This window comes from Leopardus geoffroyi, chromosome A3 (genome assembly GCF_018350155.1).
Source record: "Leopardus geoffroyi isolate Oge1 chromosome A3, O.geoffroyi_Oge1_pat1.0, whole genome shotgun sequence".
In the NCBI taxonomy this organism is placed as follows: Eukaryota; Metazoa; Chordata; class Mammalia; order Carnivora; family Felidae; genus Leopardus; species Leopardus geoffroyi.
Window position 1 is genome coordinate 6599400 of NC_059336.1, and position 25608 is coordinate 6625007.

Below are 25608 nucleotides of genomic sequence, written 5' to 3' on the forward strand. Positions count from 1 at the left end.
AGCCTTATCTGCTAAAGCTTAGTAAATATGTGCATCTCTAAGATGCCAAAATCTAAGAATATGATGAGGAGTAAAATAAAATATGAACAAACTTTAGAAATAAGTTCACATCAAGTAGAGAAACACTTGTCATTTTAGTGCTTGCCAATACTTCATAGAACCAAATGTTCTGTCTCTTTTGTCTTAACTCTTCTGCTGGGTGTGAAGTCTGTTTATCAAGGTCGGTAATTTATTCATTCTGGTGTTGAAAGACATTTAGATTGATTCCAAATTTTTGCCCTGATAAGCAGTGTTACATTGAATATTCTTGTACAAGTCATCATATTTTTTTCCTGTATATCATTAGTTTTTTAAAAAATAAACTTGAAGCCCAGAAAAGGAGAGGGAATAGAATAATGAATGCCTATGTTCACATCTCCTATGATTAACAGTTGTTAATATTTTGACATATTTGTTTCATCTGTTTTGTTGGAAATTTAAAGTGGATTAGCATCATAGCATTCACCCCTAAATATCTCAGTATGGGATTCTAAAAAATGAAGATGACCTTACTAGTAGCTCTTGGACATCATCTGATGTCCAGTTCCCATTACATTTTTCCTAGTCGTCTCCTAAATGTTTTTCAAATCAAAACCCAATCAAGGACGACTCATTGTATATTACATTCCACTGTTCTACTTTGTCCTTAAGCAACTCTTTTAATCTAGGATGGTAACACCCCCCACCCACTTTTTTTTTTTTTTTTTTTTAGTGATACTGTCTTGAAGACCTAAGACCATCATCTTATCTTTTGGGTTTGAGGATTGCTTCTTTATGATGGTGCTTAACTTGTTCGTCTATCACCTAAATTTTCTGCAAACAGGAAGTTATACCTAAAGGCTTGAATAGATTCAGGATGAACTTTTTGGCAAGAATATTTGGTAGGTATAGCAAATGTATATTCCACATTACGTCACAACAGAAAACATATAGCATCTGGCTGTCCCACTACTGGAGATGCTATTATTATCATTTCTAATGTTTGTTTATTTTTGAGAGAGAGAATGAGCAGGGGAGGGGCAGAGAAAGACAGGGAGACAGGATCCGAAGCAGGCTCTGCGCTGACAGTGGAGAGCCTGATGTGGGGCTCGAACTCACGAATCGTGAGATCATAACCCCGAAGTCGGATGCCCAACCAAGTGAGCCACCCAGGCGCCCCTGGGGATGCTGTTATTGATGACTGGCCTAAGATTGGGGCGGTCACATCTCTGCACTGCGAAGTCACACATTTCTCCCTTGCAAACAGGAACGAATCTGTGGAAGGGTATGTCGGCACTGTGCACATGTCAAGCTCCCCATCATTTTCCCTCTGTGTTGGGCCTGGGGTCAGTCACCGATTTCACTTGGGGTTGTAGGATGCTGATTTGCAAATTCTACCGTGTCTTCTACATTGACATTTTTCTGTAAAGAAGAGATTTCTGTCATTTCCTGGAATTGTGGGGTGACCCTAAATTATAGTCCCCGCTAGAAATGTAGGGTAAATGCTTAGTGCTTTCCCATTAATTGTCAGTGATTAGAATAAGGAGACGGTATAATAGTTATCTCCAGTGGTGGCGGATAAATTTAAGTTGTGTTTTCTTTGACACCTTCTTGTGTATCAGTAAGGATTTGTGGACTTTTATATATTCTTCTGTTTCAGTCATAGCTGTTTTTGATGTTCTGCTCATCTCGACTTTGGCCATTAGGCGCCCCCTTCTGGTCGGCTCATGGACATGAACTCATGACTCCTTGCTTTCTAGTACATGTCCTGGATAGTCCTCACGTCCTGGCACAGAAATGAAAATTAGGGTCTAGGATTAATTGTGGAAGTCAGAATTATGGCATTGTACACATTTAATATTTTGTAAAAATAACATCCAGTGCATCTCCAAAGTACAGAACTGATGTATTTGTTCCCCCTGCACCAGGAGAGTACTGGGATACCGAATCTCTCCTAACTTTTGTTGGTTCTTGAGATGATCAAACTTTAGTGATTTTTCCAATCAGGTAGGTGAAAATGGTTTTTTGGGTGCTATTTTAATGTTTTTTCTCCAATTACTAGTATTATGGAACATATTTGAATATATATTTATTTACCATTTGAACTTTTATTCTTTTGTTTGCCTCCTTACTCCTTTACTCATTTAAATGGGTGACTTCAATTATTTTTTTTTAAGTTTATTTATTTTTGAGAGGGAGGGAGAGAGAGTGCACATAAGCAGGGGAGAGGCAGAGAGAGAGGGAGACACAGAATTTGAAGCAGGCTCCAGGCTCTGAGCTGTCAGCGTAGAGCCCGACGCGGGGCTCGAACTCACAGACCATGAGATCATGACCTGAGGCGAAGTCAGACGCTCAACCGACTGAGCCACCCAGGTGCCCCTCTCTCAACTGTTTTTGAAAAACTTCCCCTAGATCATTTAAAGTAAACCCATATATAGAATTTTCATCAGCAGCACTTACCAAAGATAGCTTGTTATTCTCCATTTTTTCCACTGGGTGTCACTGTTTGCCTGCGTAGAGAACAGAGAATCCTCCTTGGTAACTGGGAAGTCCCTGGTCAAAAAGTGCCGGTGGCCACCTGGCTTTGCTTGTTTGGACATTAGAGACTCAAGAGCATTCTCTAGGCAGTTCAATGTCTGGTGCATAAATACTGTTTTCGGATGAAACCTAGATCAAAATCAGGTCACATGTCAGTATGCCCCTCTCTCGGCCCTTTTACGTCTCCAGAAAATGTGGCTTTCATTTAAACTGAAGGCAGGCAGCGGAATGAAAACCAGCCATGTTTAAACACCTTCAAATAGATGTGCACAGAGATAGATTAAGACTCTTCCTTTTGGAGGATGAGCTCTTTCCTCTTGATAAGAAACCCGTTGATGAGAAAATGTGCATTTGGTTTTTGGTAAGATTGTGGTCACGGCATGCCATCTGATTTGTTTTCTTTTTATCTGTCAGCTGGTCGGTTTTAACGGGCAGGGCTTTCTTTTTTGCTCTTTTGGTATTAATTGGAGAAAAGGTCACTAAGTAAATTATATTGATCAAAACCTAATCCTTTATGGGAATTGATGGCTATTTTTAAAAACTTCTTTGACTATACGATGCGTATAAAAGTGCCCAAATCATACAGCTTAGATTTTCACATGCTGAACACACCCACGTCGGGAGCATCAATATCGGGAAGTGGAATGTGACCCCGCCCCAGACTCCCTGCTTGCCTCTGTCTGGTCACCCCTTCCCTGGTCCTACGAAGAGTAACCACTTTTCTGACTTCTCTCCTCAAAATTAGTTTAGCCTGTCTCTGTGCCTTTTACGAATGGACTTGAACAGTATGCACTTTTTTGAGTCTGGCTTCTTTCTCTCGATTTCATGTGTGCGAGGCTGATCCGTATTGTCGAGTGTAGTTCTGTCTTTCCATTGCAGTAGAATATTCCATTGTGCGAATATGCAATGATTTATTCTATCACCGATGAGCATTTGGGAGGTGTTTAGTTTTTGGCTATTATGAGCAGGACTGAATCATGAATAATAACGTATATTACAATAGCGTATGTTATATGATATAACGTATATTATGATATATATATACACACGATATATATGATATAACGTATATATACAACATATAACGTATATATACGATATATAACATATGTAACATATATTACAATATCGTATGTTGCCGTACGATAGAATCATGAATGGCAGTGACTGCTGTGGTGCGTGTTCTTTGGGAACATATGTGGAACTCCTGGGGTGGAAGGCAGCATTTGCTCCGCCGTGATGGGTATGGCCAAAGTCCGCTTTCCAAAGTGACCCACTTGTGTGTTTGGGAGTTTCCTGATGCTTCACATCCTCATCAGCACTAGCATTTTCTGTCTTTCTCATCTTAGCCATTCTGGTGGGAGAAACTTGTGAGGTCAACTTATTATTATTATTATTATTATTATTATTTTAATGTTTATTCATTTTTTAATATGAAATTTATTGTCAAATTGGTTTCCATACAACACCCAGTGCTCATCCCAATAGGTGCCCTCCTCAATGCCCATCACCCTCCCACCCACCTGTCCCTCCCACCCCCCATCAACTCTCAGTTTATTCTCAGTTTTTAAGAGTCTCTTATGGTTTGGCTCCCTCCCTCTCTTTTTTCTTTTTTTTCTTCTTCCCCTCCCCCATGGTCTTCTGTTAACTTTCTCGGGATCCACATAAGAGTGAAAACATATGGTATCTGTCTTTCTCTGTATGGCTTATTTCACTTAGCATAACACTCTCCAGTTCCATCCACATTACTGCAAATGGCCAGATTTCATTCTTTCTCATTGCCATGTAGTATTCCGTTGTGTATATAAACCACAACTTCTTTATCCATTCACCAGTTGATGGACATTTAGTCTCTTTCCATACTTTGGCTATTGTTGAAAGTGCTGCTATAAACATTGGGGTACAAGTGCCCCTGTGCATCAGCACTCCTGTATCCCTTGGGTAAATTCCTAGCAGTGCTATGTCTGGGTCATAGGGTAGATCTAGTTTTCATTTTTTGAGGAACCTCCACACTGTTTTCCAGAGTGGCTGCACCAATTTGCATTCCCACCAACAGTGCGAGAGGGTTCCCGTTTCTCCACATCCTCTCCAGCATCTATAGTCTCCTGATTTGTTCATTTTAGCCACTCTGACTGGCGTGAGGTGATATCTGAGTGTGGTTTTGATTTGTATGTCCCTGATGAGGAGTGATTTGAGCATCTTTTCATGTGCCTGTTGGCCATCTGGATGTCTTCTTTAGGGAAGTGTCTATTCATGTCTTCTGCCCATTTCTTTACTGGATTATTTGTTTTTTTGGGTGTGGAGTTTGGTGAGTTCTTTATAGATTTTGGATATGAACCCTTTGTCCGATATGTCATTTACAAATATCTTTTCCCATTCCGTCGGTTGCCTTTTTGTTTTGATTGTTTCCTTTGCAGTGCAGAAGCTTTTTATCCTCATGAGGTCCCAATAGTTCATTTTTGCTTTTAATTTCCTTGCCTTTGGGGATGTGTCAAGTAAGAAATTGCTGCGGCTGAGTTCAGAGAGGTTTTTTCCTGCTTTCTCCTCTAGGGTTTTGATGGTTTCCTGTCTCACATTCAGGTCCTTCATCCATTTTGAGTTTATTTTTGTGAATGGTGTAAGAAAGTGGTCTAGTTTCATTCTTCTGCATGTTGCTGTGCAGTTCTCCCAGCACCATTAGTTAAAGGGACTGTCTTTTTTCCATTGGATATTCTTTCCTGCTTTGTCAAAGATCAGTTGGCCGTACTTTTGTGGGTCCAATTCTGGAATCTCTATTCTATTCCATTGGTCTATGTGTCTGTTTTTGTGCCAATACCATGCTGTCTTGATGATGACAGCTTTGTAGTAGAGGCTAAGGTCTGGGATTGTGATGCCTCCTGCTTTGGTCTTCTTTGTCAATACTACTTTGGCTATTTGGGGTCTTTTGTGGTTCCATAAAAATTTTAGGATTGCTTGTTCTAGCTTTGAAAAGAATGTTGGTGGAATTTTGATTTGGATTGCATCGAATGTGTAGATTGCTTTGGGTAGTATTGACATTTTAACAGTATTTTTTTTCCAATCCATGAGCACGGAATGTTTTTCCATTTCTTTGTATTTTCTGTTTTTTCATTTTTGAGAGAGAGAGAGAGAGAGGGAGTGTGAGTGCACACGAGCAGGGGAGAGGCAGAGAGAGGGGGTCAGAGGATCCGAAGCGGGCTCTGTGCTGACAGCAGCAAACCCAATGTGGAGCTTGAACCCTCGTACCATGAGATCATGACCTGAGCCAAAGTCGGGTGCTCAACTGACTCAGGTACCCCTGTAAGGTCAACTTATTAAGGTCAGTTATCTAATTTGGGGATGTGGAAGGTTAAATTCTCTATCCACCTGAGAAATCAAGTGAACATAATATTTGTTAAAACACAGTTGGAAAAAGGGAATGCGAGGGCTTAGAACATGTATTGGCTCACGGACTGCCAATCAGGAAAAACTGTAAGTGAATTTTACTTTGATGGAAGACATGTATTTTAAAGATGTCAGGGGTGCCTGGGCGGCTCAGTGGTTTAAGGGTCTGACTTTGGCTCAGGTCATGATCTCACGGTTTGTGAGTTCTAGCCCCGTGTCAGGCTCTGTGCTGACAGCTCGGAGCCTGGAGCCTGCTTTCCGATTCTGTGTCTCCCTCTCTCTTGGCCCCTCCCCTGCTTGTGTCTGTCTCTCTCTGTCTCTCAGAAATAAATAAATGTAAAAAAAATTTTTAAAGATATCACCCCCCCCCCCCCGTACACATTAATTTAAAAATAGAAAAGAAACACAGTGGACCTTCTTTCCTTCTTAATTTTCCAAATGATAATGGCCGTTTTATCCTGATCACAAAAAAGACCCATGGCAGACCCATGGCTATTACAAAATTTCAAATGTAGTACAACAGGACCTTTAGAAAACGTGTCCTGAAATACGAATGCTGATATAACCCAATGGCCGAGTGACTCTCTTCTACTTGATTGCCAAGTGGGGTTAGAGCTAAAGAGCTTGACTTTTTCAGAGGAGGAGGGAGGCGTGGATGGGGTGGGCAAGTCTGGAAAAGGCAGTGTGACCCCATCTCTACGCCAGGAAGCAGGGAGGCAGAGGGAGGGGCCCGCTGTGCCTGGAATTTTCCTGGCTCTGTTTTCCTGGACCAGGCTGGGGAAGTGCGTGCCAGCTAAGAGCGAGATTCCTAATTCCTGTCAGATAGAGCAGACTCCAAAGCCCCGCATCATCCCTGGAGTTAGTTCAACCAGAGCAGGCCCCTGCCACCAGGTGGCGCCGGGAGGCAGCCAGGATGGGGGGTGGGGTTGCGGTGGGAAGCTCTCCTGGGAGGACTGCGTTCTCCTTGTAACAACTCCAGCCCACCTTTGATGTGGCTACGTTTTGGGATCCCACTCATCACATCATGGCCAGGGTTTACTGTAATCAGAGAGCACCGCCTGACGCGGCATCCCCCAGTTCAGCCACCCCACATTAAGATTCATTATTCCAGAAGTGTCTCTGAGCCTGGAAGGAATAAACAAACCAGAGTTGTTAGCTCTGGAATGAGGAGGATTGGGGAGCCGGGTGGGGTCGGGAGCTGCCGGGCGAGATGTGATGATGCGCATTTATTGGGGTAGGGAGCAGTGGTTTCAGTAAGGAGCCTGGCTGTGTGGTGTGAAGCAGATCCCCTTCCCGGGAGCTTCTGGGCTCCCTGGGGATACAGGACATATGTAAAAAATGTGCATTGTTGTAGGGTTTACCATTTTGCTGTTGAGAATGTCAGGGAAGGTGTGGTTCTTTTCTTTTCTTTTTTTTTTTAATGTATGTTTAGTTTTGAGAGACAGAGAGACTCAGAGTGCAAGTGGAGGGGAGGGGCAGAGAGAGAGGGAGGCACAGACTCTGAAGCAGGCTCCAGGATCCGAGCTGTCAGCACAGAGCCCGACGCGGGGCTCGAACTCATGGACTGTGAGATCGTGACCTGAGCCGAAGTCGGATGCTTAACCGACTGAGCCCCCCAGGTGCTCCCCGTTTCCCTCGCACTGTCTGATATTTCTTAGAAGCGCTTTGTTTCCCCATCCTTAGGCCACAGGATTTGTTTTCTAGACCTCAGCTAATGACCACCAGTGAGGAGAAATTGCCGACATATTTCTGTTCTGTTGCGCGATCTCCTTGGATGCTAATCGTTATCTTAGCAAACCTGTTTCGTCCTCCTCCAAGTGGAAGATGCCAGTAGCACCCACCTCTTAGGGCCGTTCTGAGGCTGAAACACGAGCATGCGTTTGAAGCGCCTAATGCGGTGCCTGCAGCCAGGGGTTCAATGGTCTTGGCTCTTGACCTTCTGTCCGTCTGCAGAACAGGCTGCGGCCATCTCTGGTGCCTCGGATGCCGTCCTCTTGACTCACGTCCACCGGCATCTGTTGGACCCCACCTGGCTGTGTTTTCGCCAGAAGATGTCTTCTCCGTGGAGTTTGCTTCCTTCTGTCCCTAAGCAATCTCTTCCTCCCTTGGCACTTAATCTCTCTATTGCCCTGTTGGTCTGATGCAGCTTTAACAACCAGATACCAGAGGCTGTGTGGATTGGAATGAATGAATGAATGAACGAACGAATGAATTTATCGGAAGTAGAGTTGGCACTCATGGCTGCGTCAGTTTTGAGCGTACGACATAGCGTTTCGACGACTCTGCACGGTACGCTGTGCTCACAAGCGTGACTGCCATCTGTCACCATACAGCGCCGTTGTGATACCATTGACTATGGTCCCTGCTGTACCTTTGTCCCCCTGACGTATTCATCCCATAGCTGGAAGCCTGTGCCTCCCGCTGCCCCTCACCCACTTTCCCCCAGCGCCCCCACTCTGGCAACCGCCAGTGCGTTCTCTGTATTTATGGGTCTGTTTTTGGTTTTTTGTTTGTTTTTTTATATTTTTATTTTTAAATTTTTGTTTATTTTTTTAGTTTATTTTTTTTGAGAGCGAGCGCGGGGGAGAGGGGCAGATGGAGACAGAGACAATCTTAAGCAGTTTCCATGCTTAGCACAGAGCCCGACATGGGGCTCGATCCCATGACCCTGGGATTATGACCTGAGCCGAAATCAAGAGTCGGAGGCTCAACTGACTGAGCCACCCAGGCGCTTCTCATATTTTTTGTTTTGTTTTGTTTTTTAGATTCCACATATAAGTGAAATCATATGGTATTTGTTTCTCTCTGACTTATTTCACTTAGAATACTGTAGAGGTCCATCCATATCGCAAATGCTGAGATCTTTTTCTTTCTTATTGCTGAGTAATAATCCATTGTATGAACACACACACACACACACACACACACACACACACAGACACCACATCCTCTTTATCCATTCATCCATCCGTGGACACTTACATTGCTTCCGTATCTTGGCTGTTGTAAATAATGCCGCATGTATCCTTTTGAATTAGTGTTGTCTTTTCTTTGGGTACAATTGGAATTTATTTCTCACAGTTCTTGAGGCTGGAAGTCCAAGATCAAATGTCACCGGGTTCGGTTTCTCCTGAGGCCCCTCTGCCTGGTTTGCAGATAGCTGCATTCTCACAGTGTGCTCACGTGGCCTTTTCTCTGGATGCACACACCCCTGAACACTCTTCCTCTTCTTATGGGGACACCAGTTCTGTGAGATCAGGGCCCTGGTCCTATGACTTCATTTAACCCCAATTATCTCTTTAAGGGCTTGTCTCCAAATACAGCCACACTGGGGTTAGGCCTTCAAAATATAAATTTCGGGGAACACAATCCAGTCTAAAATAAACCCTCACTTGACACTTAATCATATCTTAGTCATTTGTGTGCTCATCGCATATGACCAAGGTGGTTGTGCTAAATCAGATAATTATTTGGCAAATAGAATTCCTTCTCTCTTACCTCCATGGGGGGAGTGCATTTCCCTGCCCTTGACTTTGGTTTTGGCTATGTGACCTGCTTTCGCAAACCAGAAGTTGGCAGATGTGAGCAGGATCTTGGAAGTGCACTTCTGGGGCCAGCGGTGCCCTCTTCAGCCACTGTATTTCTTCTGTGTGAGTGGCACATGCTTCAGTAGCGACCTGCCCGAGGAGGATGAGAAACACTGCAGGGGCCTGGGTCCCGCCTGCATCCTGAAGTCAGACCCAGCTCCACTGCAGCTAACCTGCGGACTCGTGTGCAAGAAATAAATGCCTGTTGGTGAATGCCCCTAAGTTTTGAGAGTGGTTTGTTATGTAACATTGTTAGAGTAAGGGCAGACTGATACACCAGTAAGGATTTACTGAATTCTTTTTTTTTTTTTTTTTCCAACGTTTATTTATTTTTGGGACAGAGAGAGACAGAGCATGAACGGGGGAGGGGCAGAGAGAGAGGGAGGCACAGAATCGGAAACAGGGTCCAGGCTCCGAGCCGTCAGCCCAGAGCCCGACGCGGGGCTCGAACTCACGGACCGCGAGATCGTGACCTGGCCGAAGTCGGACGCTTAACCGACTGCGCCACCCAGCCGCCCAGGATTTACTGAATTCTTAAACATTTTTTATTTATTTACTTCCTTATTTACTTATTTTGAGGGAGACAGAGAGCACAAGCAGGGAAGGGATAAAGGGAGAGAGGGAGAGAGAGAAAGAATCCCAAGCAGGCTGCAAGCTGTCGGCATGGAGCCCGGTGAGGGGCTCGAACCCACAAACCGTGAGATTGTGACCCAAGCTGAAACCAGGAATCAGACGTTTAACCGACTGAGCCACCCAGGTGCCCCAGGATTTACTGAATTCTTACCATATTCCAGGACCTGAACAGTTTATATGACATTATCTCATTTCATTGCTGTAAGACTCCTATGATACAGATAGGTGTATTTCCCCATTTAACAGATGGGGAAACTGAGAGCCCATCAGGTTTTACGCGGGGCCACGCGGCCAGCCAGGAGCAGAGCCAGCATCGGAACCCAGGCCAGTCCGGTGCCTGTATGACGGGAACCTGTGCTGTGCACTTCAGGACAGAAGCTGCCCCTTTTTTTTTCAAAGCTGGGACTGGATTTCCTGGTTTCTGACTTCTGCTTTGGTGATGTTCTCTATCCCACAGGAAAGCTGTTGTTTGTAGCAGTGTCCCGAACGACCGTGGGCCAGGGAATGTGGCTCCAGGGGCTCTTTGTTAGTGGTCTGGACCAAGCTCCACGGGCTCGCTTTCTCTTTGAGACACGCAGCAGAGGGAGGGGCGCATCCTGCCAGTATATTGTGTATCCGCTTATGAAAGCCCCTTGGATCCGTGGAATGAATTTCCCAAACCTCTCACCCTGTGCAGTTTCCCACAACCGTCCCAGACGTGGCTTTTGTGTCTCACCTGCCCCTGTAGACGACATAGCACGTCTTCATCTTTGCCTCCCCCGCTCCACTCCTGCTGCTTTTCGGTCTTTTTCTACCTGTTTGCTGATTCTTGGTTTGGGGGCAGACGGTTGAATCAATTAATGGAGGATTTGCAGAATCACAGGGCAGTTATTAAAGGATGGTGTAATTAACTTCTTCAGACTAATTGAAAATGTTCATTTAAAGAAGGAGCAGCCAAGTGCCTCCGTGCCTAAACGGCTTTCTCACATGAAACAGCCCTCTTGAAAAGGTTCTTTAATGTGTATCCATAAACCAGAGACCTCTAGGCTGCCGCAAAACTTTGGGAAAGGAATCGACTCAATTCTCTCTCTCCCCCTGCCTCCCCGCCACTCTTAGACTAATCCTCATGGTTATACAGCTTCCTACACTCCATTCTACACTGCTGCTCGGTCACAGAGCAAGGTCAGGGAAAATGGGCCAGAGGCAGGAGCCAAGCCAGCCAGCATCAAAGGCGTGCCTTTTGATCAGGAGAGCGAGGAAAAGAGAATCAGAGAGTGGGCTCCGGGACTCTGCTTTGTCTGGCGTCTCGTGCTGCTGCTCCTGGTGCTGGCAGTCCCTTGACGTCCCTTTGGGGGGCCTGCACCTCGCACTCTCTGTCTAGGCCCTCTGGGCACCGCTCTCCCATCCCCGTGCTCCAGGGACGCTCACATGACAGGTGTGTCCAATCACAGGGCGGTGCTTCCTCGTCACCGGAAGTGATGGCTGCGGGAGCTAGCACGTGACCCCCCGAGATGGACCCCGAAGCCCAGTCAGGTCTCCTGCTGGAACTGTAGACACCAGACAGATGCTCAGTTTCTCCGTCCCTCTGCTGCTGTGTTGCCTAGACTTCTTGGTGCCCATGTTGTCATCGGGAAGGAGAAGCATACCGAGGATGAAGTCGACACCTAGGAAGCAGGGTCAAGGAGGAGATGTCACAGGAGACACTGAGAGCCTGGATCCTTCCGTGCCTGAATTAGTCTCTACCTCTGAATTTTCTAGTTGTATGTGCCAACATATTCATGGGCTTTCTTTTTCCTCTTAACTCACATTGGGTTGGGCTCTGCCCTTTCCAACCCAAGAAACTGTCTGAGTGGCACCTGGGTGGCTCAGCTGGTTAAGTGTCCAACTTTAGCTCGGGGTCACGATCTCATGGTTCATGAGTTCAAGCCTGCATCAGGCTCTGTGCTGACAGCTCGGAGCCCAGAGCCCGATTCGGATTCTGTGTCTCCCTCTCTCTCTGCCCCTCCCCCGCTCATACTCTTCCTTTCTCGCAAAAATAAATAAATATTGAAAAAAAGAGAGACTAATTCAGCAATTATATAATAAAGTGTCGACTTGGAGTAACATCAGCAGCCTTTCCTGAGCTGCAGTGCCCCCACATGTAAAGCGGGAATAGTTACCAATTGTGTTTCATAATGAGGTAGTGAGAGTTCATGGACTCATGTTTAGGGAGTGCTTAACTCGGTGTTGGCATTGGTGAGGCGCTAAACATGTGGGTTATTACCGTCACGGGCAGGCTTTGCACTAACTACCATATTTAATGGAGAATCGGGACTGAAGAAGTGATTCGACCACAGGTGATCTCAGCTCATCAGTGTGAGGAGTTTTTAGTAAGGAGGAAGATCTATCACTACGCCTCCATTGCCCCATTCGCATGTTCAAACTTGTAGTAAGGAAATCCGTTGGGGTCTCGTGGAGAAAATAATACCAGCGGATGCTTGTCATGAGCTGGCGTTGTGCACAGAGTTTCAGACTATTTTCCCAGAGCCAGCCCTTTGGAGCTGTTAGTGCAGATGGCTTCCGGTTCCACCAGAGGGCACAGGATGCAATGAGAAGATTCCAGTGGGTGGCCCCAGGGATTCTGGAGGCCAGGAGCACTCTGGTGATGGAAGAAACGATGTCTGACAGTTAAGACGGCAGGGGAGCGGTCGACAGCCTAATTCCTGCAGGCAAACTTGGAACTTCAGCAGAATTGGTAAAGATCTTTGTTTAATCCTTACAAGGACCGCTAGCAGTACGCAGGATTATTTTCTCCATTTTGCACACAGAGGAAAAATGCTGGGAGGGACCGTGTCCCTTTCTGCAGGTGGCGCCTAGTACGAGAGAGGACTCTGGGATTTGAACCGAGCTCTCTTGATAGCTGAAACACTGGGCCACAGGAGCTCCCTCCTGGAAAGGAAACTCTGGGCCCCCAGCGGATGCCCCCTAGCCATCTTTCCTTCTAAATAAGCCTGCTTCCCTCTGCCAGGACGTGCATAAGCCTGTTCTTGTGAGGAAGCAACAGAAGGTTCTAGGTGGTTTTGCTGTAGGCAGCTCACAGTGGCCAACAACTGTGAGCTCGTAAATATTTGTTACATGAGTAACTGATGAACTTGAAAGGTACTTCCAATCTGAGAAACACTGTATCCCTGTGCACAGGTCCTAGACGTAATTGAACAATAGTGTCTAAATTCATGGGCTCTGGAGCCAGGCCGCCTGGATTCTGATCTGAACTTCTGCATTTATACCCGGCAGGACTTTGTCCCGATTACTCGACCTTTCTTAGCCTCAGTTTCCTCATGTGGGACGGAAGATCCCCAAAACACGTGTGTCTATAGAGGGTCACCATGGGCATGAATGAAATAATGCATCGTGTCTGGCACGTGGCAGATATTCAGCGTCCGTGCTCACCGTGGTCACTGCTGCCTTTCCTATGCCCCATGCGGCGCATCCCCCGTCATAGCGTCCCCTCGCTTACCCTCCTTATCCTTGTCCCGTTCTCTCAGACACGCAGGGGGATAGCAATTTAATTTTGAAATTAGCATTTATCTTTGCCTCTCTACCTGGGCTCTGTGTTATTAGAGCGACTGTTTGGTATTTATCGGAAAAAGCTCTTTGGTTAATAATATGCTATTGGATTGCTGGGGCGCGTCGATTGTGAGGCAGCGGGAAAACAGCACTGAGTAAAGTAAACACAGCCATAACCTTTTCTTCTCGCTGCCTCTCGTGCCGTCTGAAAGGAGCACACGGCTTCTCCTTTTCCGTAGCAAACTCATAAATGGAAGGAGCATGTAATAAATATCATGAAGCTGATGGATTTCCAGGGAGCTTGAGAAAGCAAGAGGGAGGCTGCCGGGAAAGCCAGAGCAGTGTGAGTGAGTGAGTGAGCTTCGAAACTGGGACCCGTCCCTCTTCTGCGGCCAAGGGGGGTGGGGTGCGCACCCAGGGGAGGAAGGTCAGGCTCTGCGTTCCCAGAATGGCTGGGGAGGCTTTTCCACCTGGGGAAAGGCTGTCTTGCCATAGCGGAGGGAGTTTATAAAATCCACAAGTGCTGGGTTCTGTGGTACATTTCACCTGCTGGGGCTGATGAAATTTACAGTGGACAGAAGGCTTCAGAAGGGTCCGTGGTGTAGCGAAAAGAGCCCTGGGTCAGAACGGGTGGGCCCTGTGGTCCTGTATTTGCCACAGACCCTCTGCGGGGTCTGGAAGGAGTCCGAGTTTTCTCTGACCTCAGTTTCCCTTTCTGTAAGGTGAGGAGCTTGGATTAGTTCCCAAAAGTGACAGATGACATTTGTCGAGTGCTTAGCTCATCTGTCCCAGGCATGATTTCCAACCCTTCATACGTGTGGACTCATTAACTCCCGGGACGATCCGTTTCCCTTTGCAGACAGGGAAAGCAACACACAAAAGGTAAGAATTGGCCAGAGGTCATTGTTGAGCCGGGAGCTGAACCCGGTCCATCTGGCTCCAGCCAGTGCAATTCCGACCACTTCACCTTGTGCCTTCTCAGTGGACTCCCTGCCTGAACAATGGTGTGAAACGCCCTCCTCATTCCAGGACCAGTGTGAGGACTGAACGCGCAGTTACACATGGAACGCCTGTTTTCCTGGAGATCCAGTCTGGGTGGGTTTACTTTCTCTGCCTCCAGGTGCAGACATGGGACTCGGGCCCAACCCGTGATCGTTCTGCACCCCCTGGCTACAGTGATTGGTTGAGAGATGGTCACATCACCCCAGTTAGAAAGTCAAACCAATTCTTAGATCTTGATGTAACTACGGTAGCGGGAAAAAGAAGCTCTCCGGCCCCCGGGGGTCACTTTGGCAAGATGGAAGCCTGCGCTCCTGAGAGCGTCACGTGCAGAGGGTCTGCTTGAGGGTAAAGCAGAAGGGAGGAAAGAGGGCAAAGGAAGTAGTGAGAGAGGGAGAGGGGCCGGGGGAGAGAGAGAATGATTCCTGATGGCGTCATGTGGACACTGGTCTGTGCCTGGACCGATCAATTATTTGAATGACAAATCCTTTATGCTTAAGATAGTTGAACATCGTTTCTGCTGCTTGACACTGAAAAAAATTGGGTCTTACACACGCCACATCACTGAACTTGGCAAAAAAGAGAGAGTTTGTAGATTGGAGATCCAACCTTTGCCACACATTTGGCCATTGTTTTATTTCATGGTTTCTCACCCTTGGTACTTGTTGACATGTTGGGCCAGACAGTTCTTTGCTGGCGTGGCCATTTTGGACACTGTTACAGCATTCCTGACCTCTACCCCCTGATGCCACTCCCCACCCCCACCTCAAGTTATGAAAAGTAAAAATGTTTGCAGACATTGCCAATGTCTTCTGAGGGACAGACCTCCATCCCCAGATGAGACGCACAGGTATAGATAGACCCAGATCTGGTTTCTCTTAAAATGTATTTCTGGCGGGATGCTTGGGTGGCTCAGGTGGTTGAGTGTCCGACTTGGGCTCAGGTCATGATCTTGAGGTTCACGGTTTCCAGCCCTGCATTGGGCTCTGTGCTGACAGCTCAGAGCCTGGAGGCTGCTTCAGATTCTGTGTGTCCCTCTCTCTCTCTGCTCCCCCCCCCCCATCGCTCTCTCTCTCTCAAAAATAAATAATTTAAAATATTAATTTTCAATAAAAAAAATTACCACCCCCCCCCCCCCCCCCCCCCCCCCCCCCCATATTTCTTGGATCTCACCTTTTGGGTAAGAGTTAGGGACGTGATTGACAATGAAGGGAGATCTTTCAGAACTTCTGCACCAGGAAAACATAATCAGTGGCGAGGGACTCTGGGAGTGAGGGAGCCTTAAGTATTGGTACCCAGAGAGCGCCAGGTGCTCTGTGTTTGGGAGGATTTGGAGGAGTAACGAATTGGCCCCTGAAAGGTTGAGTCATTTAGCTCTGAGGTTGTCAAGGGCTTCCCGCTGAGATCCCCGGATCTCCAGTTACGGTGCCTGTCACCAGTGGCAGCCATCAAGCCGGCCACCTGGCATCAGCCGCTAACGGCTTCGGCAGAGAGAGTCATGGCTGCAGACAGAGCCCAGATGGGAATGGCATCCTCCAAGCTCCCCAGATCCGCTGCCTACCATGAAAATGTTACATCTAAATAACCCCTTAATTAATCTCAAACCGAACTATCCCTGCTCCTTGTCTAGCTACTCCTACTCAGCCAAAACGTCACTTCCTCAGGGAAGCCTTTTCGGATACCACATCCTAACGGGAGGTCAAGGTCTCCAGGATAATGGACACTGCGGAGCTCCACCCACATCCGGAAGGTTACTTCCACTGCTCTGGGGGCCCCTCACTGGCCTCCTGGGCTTCTGCCCCCACTGTCTGCATCTGCACATCTCCACTGAAGGACCTCCTTTGGGCTCCTGGGGCCATCTTGCCACAACCAGAGAGAACCAGGTCTGGGTTTGTGTCTCCCAGCGTGGCCCTTTGCCAAGGGCTGACAGGTGTGGGATTATGACAGTCTGGCTCGCTGGGGTCAGGTTGGGACAAATCTGAGTCCTCACTTACACTCCCGGTCCCCTGCAGGGCCAGGTGACTTTGCAGGAGGTGGACCCTATGGTTGGCCTCCTCCCCTTCCCTCTCCTGCTTCTTCCCAGCCTCTCTGGGGGCTGCTTTTTTAAATACATCACTTTCATGTCAAGACACCCCACCTCCAAGTCTCTGCTAGTGTTCTCTTACCGCGTGGACGCCTCCTCTGTAGTTCTTACCAGAACTTTATTCTATTTTTTTAAAGTTTATTTATTTATTTGGTGGGGGGGGGGTGGTGTGCAGACAGAGGGAGAGAAAGGATCCTGAGCAGACTTGGTGCTGTCAGCGCAGAGCCTGGTGTGGGGCTTGAACTCACGAACCGTAAGGTTATGACCTGAGTTGAGATCAGGGGATAGATGCCTAACCAACTGAGCCACTCAGACTCCCCCTTAACCAGAACTTTAAATCCGATACTCAGTTATTTATCGAGTCCCCTCCAATAACACGTGAAACCCTCCATGAAGACACAGGCCATCGTCCTACTGATCGCCAAATCTCCAGGGCCTGGCACAGGAAGTGTGACCTATTAGTATTTTATTAACAGTTATATGAATACTTGTCCTAACTGTCTCTTTAATAAACCATAAGCTATTTGAAGTTAGGACCCACGTGTGATGAACTTTATATTCTCTGCTTCGTCTTTCACTGCACTTTGCTGATGAGAGGTAAGTCAGTGTTACTGAACGAATCAATGATAACTGATTGCTAACTTTCACTGAGCACTTATGCAGTGGTAAACTCCTCCCCTGTGCTATGTCACTGGTCCCTACAGCAATCCTGTGATAGGGGGATGATGGGCTTAGTTTTACAGATTAGAAACGAGGTACAGAGGGCGTAGGTGACTGGCCCAGAGACACACGGCTGGTCCACAGCACATCAGGAGCTTGACTTTGGTTTCTGCCGGATGTCAGGACTTCAAGTCCTGCTAACTTCCTTACGAGGAAGTCTGGATGGGGTGTTGGCTTACGTCATTTCCTCTTAAGCTGTTTTCTGTGAGTCATCTCTTGGAGTGAGTGGGGCTTGGGAGGAGTTGGGTGGAGCGAACAACATCACAGCCCGTGGTTGTGGTGACTTTGCTGCCCACGCTGGTGCTTTCTCTTCACCGCCCGGACAGTCACCATTGAAGGAGATTTGTCAGCACTAACTGCTCTCAGAACAGTGCCTTTATAGAAGCCAGCGAGGGCAAGACTCGAGCCACAGCTGCCATGCTGGGCATCAATGATGTGCACGTTTGCAAGTGACAGACACGAATTTGCAATGCCCCCAGCAGTATGGCGGAATATATTGGTGCAAATAAATGGGAAAGACCCGCGATTGGTCCTCCTTCAGCCATAGCTGGATCCATGCCACGAGGCGCCGATTTCTCTCCATCTTTTCGCTCTGCGTTTCTCGGTAGGGCGTCGCCCTCCACCGTCTTCGCCCTCCACCGTCTTCACCCTCCTGCTGTCTGCAGCAGCGGCCGGGCTGCAGCGCCTTTAGTGCCCGCAGCCTCAGCGGGGACCACAGCCTTTCCTTCCCTTTCCTGGAATAAGAACTGCTGTTGGCCCGGTTGGGTCACCATGGGCCAATCACTGTGCTCCGATCAGAGGGCTCCTATTGGCCAGCCTGAGTCACATGCCACCCCGGAAAAGGGAAGTAAACTTGTGATTGGACTGGGTCCACCACGTGGTAGAGGAACAGGTGTTGAAAGTAAAAGGGCTTTGCCACCGGGAGAAGGCAGTGAAGGATTCTGGGTAGACAAAGTGAGATACCTGCTGAGCACAGCACCACGGTCTCCCTCAAGGTATTCTTTGTTTAGAACGTTCAGTCCACCAATTTGTAACTGAAAGAACCTCCCCTTTTAGATTTGATAAGTTTTGGCACAATGACAGGAATTTTAAGATCTTGGGATACCATATGTATCTTCAACTGATGACTAATGGCCAGTGATACTGTTCTTTGGAGAGATGTTTAATGATTCAGTCTGCAGTCTCCCCATTTAATTGTTTTCTCCATTTTTTTTATTGTAGTAAAATACACATAACATAAAATTTGTCATCCTAACTATTTGTAAGTGGACAGTTAAATGGCATTAAATACATTCATAATGTTGGGTAACCATTGCCACCATCTATCTCCAGGACCCTTTTCATGTTGTAAAATGGAAACTATTAAGTTAAAACTTCCCATCCCCCCTCCCTGGGACCCACCATTTTCCTTTCTGTCTCTATGATTTTTTTTTTTTTTTTTTAAGTTTGTTCACCTATTTTGAGGGAGGGCGAGAGAGCACGAGCAGGGGGAGGGACAGAGAGAGAGAGAGAGAGAGAGAGAATATCCCAAGCAGGCTACACAAGGCTCAATCTCAAGAACTGTGAGATCATGACCTGAGCCAAAATCAAGAGTCAGATGCTTAACCAACAGAGCCACCCAGGTGCCCCTCTGTTTCTATGATTTTGAGTACTCTAAATACCTCACGTAAGTGGTATTTGTTCTTTTGTGACTGGCTCGCTTCACTTAGCATAATGTTCTCGACAATCCATGTGGACTTGGTAGCATGTGTGAGAATTTGCTTCCTTTTTAAGGCTGAGCAATATTCCATTGTACGGATACATCCATTTGGTGTATCTGTTTATCTGTAATGGAATCTTGGGTTGCTTCTTACCTTTTGGCTATTGTGAAAAAGCTGCTATAAACATGAGTGCACAGATCTCTTTTGGAGACCTTGTTTGCAATTCTTTTGGGAATGTATCCAAAAGTGGAATTGCTGTATCATATGGTAATTATTTTTTTTTTACGTTTTGTTTAAAATTTATTTTTGAGAGAGAGAGAGACAGAGCACGAGTGGGGGAGGGGCAGAGAGAGAGGGAGACACAGAATCCAAAGCAGGCTCCACGCTCCGAACTGTCAGCACAGAGCCTGACGTGGGGCTTGAACTCGTGAACCGCAAGATCATGAGCTGAAGTCGGACACTTAATCGGCTGAGCCACCCAGGTGCCCCTGGTAATTCTGTTTTTAATTTTTTGAGGACATGCCTTACTATTTCCCATAGCAGCTTACCATTTTACCACCAACAGAGCTTAAAGGTTCCAATTTCTCCACGTCCTTGCTAACACTTGTTATTTTCTTTCTTTTTTTTCCCTTACAGTAGCCCTCCTAATGAGTGTGAGGTGACCCATTTAATTTTTAATTTTAATTTTTGACAAGGTTATCCAGTCCTTTGTAGCCAAACAAAAAATGATGAAAACATCAGTAGTGGAAAAATATTTCTCCTGTCCTGATTCCCATGCTCTCTGAAAACAAAACTTGTAACCGCAGTTAATGAGTTTCTTGTTTATCCTTCATGTGCTGTTTTTATTCATCTAAATAAGAAAAATATTTATTTTCAGGGGCACCTGGTGGCTCAGTCAGTTAAGGGTCTGACTTCAGCTCAGGTCCTGATCTCACAGCTCGTGAGTTTGAGCCCCACCTCGGGCTCTGTGCGGACAGCTCGGAACCTGGAGCCTGCTTGGGATTTTGCGTCTCCCTCTCTCTCTGCCCCTCCCCTGCTCATGCTCTGTCTCTCTCTGTCTCTCAAAAATAAACATTAAAAAATATTTAAAAATATTTATTTCCCTTTTTCATATTTTTATTTTATTTACTTATTTTGAGAGAGACAGAGACAGCATGAGTGGGGGAGGACTAGAGAGAGAATCGCAAGCAGCCTCTACACTGTCAGTGCAGAGCCTCATGTAGGTCTCGAACTCACGTAACCATGAAATCATGACCTGAGCCGAAACTGAGATGGACACTTAACCGACTGCGCCACCCAGGCGCCCCTATTTCCCCTTTTTAAATGAAAAACGCCGTTCAACTATACATACTGCACTGTGCCTGCTTCTACTTCAATAAATATGGTTCCTTTTCTAGTTGAAGATAAAGTGCTCATCTGTTCCTTTTTTCCAGCTTTACGATGCTCCGTTGCCTGGCTGTGTCATGATTCATTTCACTAGGCCCCTAAAGATGGACACAGAGCTTGCTTATAGCTTGCCGTTACTGGAAATAACACTGTCCTGAATGACCTTAGGCGTTCATTTCTTTGCACATGTGTGAGTGTGTAAGTAAACATATACACATGAAAAAAAAAATTCCTGGAAGTGGGCTTATTGAGTCAAGGGTCAGTGCATTTGTGATTTTGATAGAAATTGCCAAAGACATCCGGAAAAAGGTTGTGCGAGTTTGGGTCCCCGGAGCCTCACTTGGTCGGCGAGAGACCGCCCGGCAGTGCCGGTCGTATTTCCACTTCTCTTGGGTAGAAGCAGAGCAGCCCCTGGCCGTCTGCCTTCCCCTCCCAGCTCTTCGTGAGGACACCCTCTATCACCATTCTGTGTAGCTGCCTTTGTGACTTGCAAGAGGGGCACAGAGCCTGCTAATGGAACCCATGGAGGACACTGAATTCAACACTTGTGCAAACATGGAAATAACGAAAGCCAACTTAAAGATGCTAGGAGTGTGGTCAGGAAACTTACTAAAGGGAGCCGCAGCTTGGAATAGAAATGACTGATAAGGAAAATTGTTAGGCTGGAATAAGAATGGAAGATGGGGAGAGGGTGGCATTCCCGGGAAGAGCTCATGTTTTCCTGAGAAGGCAGGATGCTGCCCTTGGGCCTGGACCCAATTGACCCTGCAGGTGCTGAGAACCAGCCCCGCCTCCTTAGCAGCTGCCCGCTCTGTGCAGTGAGGCTTGGTTCTGGAGCGGGTTCTGGGTTAAATGACACGGTAGAGTGAAGACAGAATACGGCCAAGCCTCGTGGTTTATCCACGTGCCAGGAACCAAAAGCACAGCCTATGGGGTTCTCACAGGCCTGGACCCCCGAGTTCTGGGCGTGGTGAGGAGTAGTCCAGTGTTCCGGGTATGTGGCAGAGGCCAGACCACTGTCAGGAAGCATTTCTATTTGAGATTTCTGGCAAATTACCCAGAGAGATCCAGGGACAGAGGAGTCGAGTTTCCAAAATTCTTATCATCTGTCCTGATTTCTTTTCTCATTTTAAATAAATATACCCTTCTATACCTGCCATCAGGTACATAATTCTATATCCTTTTTCTAAAAGAGGGTCTCTGAAACTTACAGAGTCCCACAAAACTAAGCTTTGCACCTGAGGAATCACTATTATGATGATGATCAGAAGGTTTAGGGAGAGGTGCCTGGTGTCCTAGTTTTTGAAAGCTTAGGTTACAGAAGTTAATAGCCAGCCAAAGGGATGCCTGGGCTTGACAAAGCTCTTTCCCCTCTATCCTTCCTCCCTCTCTCTCCATTCTTCCTTCCTGTGTCTTTCACAAGCTTGCTGTTCCAGACAATGTTGTTCTATGTGCTGGGACTATCAAATCCCTGCCCTCACGGATCTTGTACTGTAGTTGAGGCAACAGATAAGGAAGCAAAGCATAAATAATGTATTTCGTATGGCAAAGCAGAACAGGGAGATACGGGAGCAAGTTGGGGGCGGAGGGGGGGGGATATTTTAGGTTAGGTGACCCGTGGAAGCCTTTTTAAAGTGGTGATATTTCAGCGGAGACCTGAATGGTGAGTAGGAGCCAGTCCTGGAGATTGGAGAAGTGTTCCAGGCAGGGCAAGGGCAAGGGCAAGTTTTGAGGTGAGAGGGGCCTTGGCCTGTGTGAGCAACAGGTGGCAGCTGGGAGAGCAGGGACAGGGTTGACAAGGTGGAGGAAGGGGAGAAGGAGCGAGGGGAGGGGGGAAGGGGGAGGAGAAGGGGGGGGGAGAAGAGAGGGAAGGTCTGTGATGAATTTGGAGCTCCAGGCAGTGGCCATTTGATGGGGGGCTTTGTTTGTCATGGTCAGAAGTTTGGATTTCATTCCAGATATTATGGACACTCTTGCAGGATCTAAACTGTGGGACAGATATTTACCCAGTGTGCCTATAAGCACACTGAGAAGAAAACGATTGTTTGTAGGGTTCCCTATGAACAAGGGGGTGCCGAGTAACTCTATTTCCTTTCTTGTGCTATTTATGAAAGTAAAGACATTGTGTGGATATTGTGGATTATGTTCATGAAAGCATTTAATGAAATAACTTGTGATAGGTAGTAAAATCTTGAGTGGGCTGTAATGTTTTGCAGCGAATTTGCACCTGTTTGGACAACAGATTGAGGTCAAGACCCAGCTGAGTTCAGAGAATCTCAGTTCTAGAGGGCTGATGCTGGAGAGGAAAGCTAATGAATTAGATGGTCAGATCTGAATGATAAAGTAAAAATAAATGCATATTTCCCCTTTAAGACAATTCAGAAAAGTATTTATGAAGTGTCGCTTTTTAAATTTCGCTTTGTAGGTCTGTGCATATTTAGTCAATTTCTACCTTACCTGGGATCTTAAAATAGCTATCTTTTTTTTTTTTTTTTTTTTTTTAAGGGAGAAAGTAGAAACAAAATTGGTTGAAACATATGCTTAGAAAGGAGACCCCAGGTGAGGCCAAAATGATACTGAATGAAGGCAATTTGTTCTTTAAGAACTATGCTTCTGGAATTGTAAAAAACATTAGTGTTGGTCATAAGCAAGAGAAACCAGTTTGGGTAACTTAAGGAAGACAGGGGTTTATTGGCAGTCTGCCCGGTGGTTCCCACAACGGAGGGAAGGCTAGAGCTGGGCTTGGCCAAGGCTGAGGCATTGGCTCTTGCTACCAGGATCCATGAAGAATCCTGTATGTGAACACCCTCTTTTTGGAGTTTCCAAAACCAGCTCTGAGAAACCTAGCTTGGGGTGTGGCCTGTTCTTGGCCAGGCAAGGGTGGAGCACATTTGAGATCCCATTTAACCCAATTGATCCAACAGGGGCAAGGTGATTCCTGCAGAGGAAGCTGGGGTACTTTCTCAAAGACAGCAGAATAAATTCTGGAAGGCAAAAAAAAAACAAAAAACAAAACCATTTGTAAGCATCCACAGACAACTTTCATGTCGTGGCATCATCTACATTCTCTTTCTGCCTTCTCAGTAGTTATTTATTTACTTACTTAGTGTGCATTTTAATTGGAGATCTGGGAACCCTGAGCACTTGTGGAAATTCGTAAGTGGAAGGAGAAAAACACATGTCCTTGTAGAGTCCTCTCTGGAGACCTTCATCTATGTGGAATTGAATGTCTGTTCTGACGTGACCTGGGGGCAGAGTTTTGACGTCCACAGTGGCCTCTGGGCAGCTGCTTCTGAGGTTTGGGGAGGACTGGAAGTCTATTCAGTGGCCCGCAAACATTTTTGTCTTTTTTTTTAGCAAATCAGTTTTTTGCTACATCTTCAACGTCCTGAGAAGTTACACCCCTTATTTTATAGCTAGAAGGCTGAGCCCCAGAGGTGAAGAACCTACCAGTCTGCTCTGCAGTCAGCTCCCCAGCACCACCTCACACGAGCTGGGTAACCTTAGGTAAGTCATGTCACCTACCTGAGCCTCGAGTTCCTGATCAGCGAAATAGGTATGATACTGTCACTTTTCTCACTATGGGTCTATTTTGAGGGGTAATGGAGCAGTGCCTGGCAGAAGTGTATCAATATCAGCAGTGAAGGTGGGGTCAGAGCTCAGGCAGCTTATAGCATATAGTAGTTAAGATGACAGGATTTGAAATCAGACACATCTGCTTTTCAAAACTGCTTCTTATCAAGAGTGTGAAATTGGTGTTCTGGCAGAACGTACTTTGTGGCGGTATGGATCTTAACATGAGATAACGGGGTAAAAACACTAGCCCAGTGCCTGGCCCAAAGGCGCTGTCCATGGTGGTTTTGCATTGTTTTCATTGCTCTTAGTTAGTGTGGAAGTTTAACAGTACAGTGTTATGAGGACTGAAAATTTAATATGGGCTGTTTTACTTCCAGAGAAGATGCTTGGGGAGAATTTTCTGTAGCTTCTTCATCGCTCTCTAAAGACTAGAAGAAACAGTACAGTGGAGACAATTTGGGAATTCCAAATGTCTCTTTGATTTGTTTGCCCCTTCTTTTCCAGAAGGAAGAAAATAAAAGGCAGAAAGCCGAGGGGCCACTGTTGGGAGCAGGGTTGGCAGACTTTTTCTGTAGAGGTTACGTAAGAGAGTGAATACTTTAGTTCTTGCGGGCTGGACAGTCTGTGTCCCAAGTATTGTACCCTGACATGCCGGAGAGAATGCAGCCATTGGTAATTTGTAAACAAGTGAGCGTGGCTGTGTTCCAGTAAAACTGTATTTACAAAACAGATACTGGTTCAGATTTGACCTGCTTTAGAAATTGAAAAAGAGGGGTGCCCGGGTGGCTCCGTCAGTGAAGCATCTGACTCTTGGTTTTGGCGCAGGTCATGATCTCATGGTTTCAGGAGTTCGAGCCCTGCGTTGGGCTCTGTGCTGGCAGAGCAGAGCCTGTTTGGGATTCTCTCTGTCTTGATAAATTATTGATGAGGAAACCTCTTAGGGTTTCATGGCATCAAACATTTTGTGGAAAAATCTGGTCGTTCCAACCACACTCAAGCGTGAGCTTCTGGCTTTTCTGATTTCAGGCCTGTGTTTAGTGTCAGTGGGTTATTCCAGTGTTAGTTTGGGGGAACTTCTGTCCTAGGTCCTGATGGCGAATTCTGGGCACACTTCAGGGCCTTCCAAGCCCCTTCTCATCTCCCCAACCCCTTGAACCCTCCCTTCTTGGAGGTCACCAGATGTGACCCGTTGCTGCTTTGCTTTGGAGACGTGTGATGTCCTGGTAAGCCCCACACTTTGGCATTTTGTCCTGGCATTTTTGTCATGACTGCAGGGAGGGTGAATGCTGCCAGTCGTAAGATGGTTACCTTTGAGAGGAGAGAGCTTTGTAAGCTCTCGGGGCTGGTTGTGTCCAGATAATGGCTTACTCCAGTCTCCGGCTGTATTATGTTTGCTTAACATTTGGGCTTCTGCCAGGTAATTTGCCTATAAGCTATGCATAGAAGAAAGAAACCATCCATC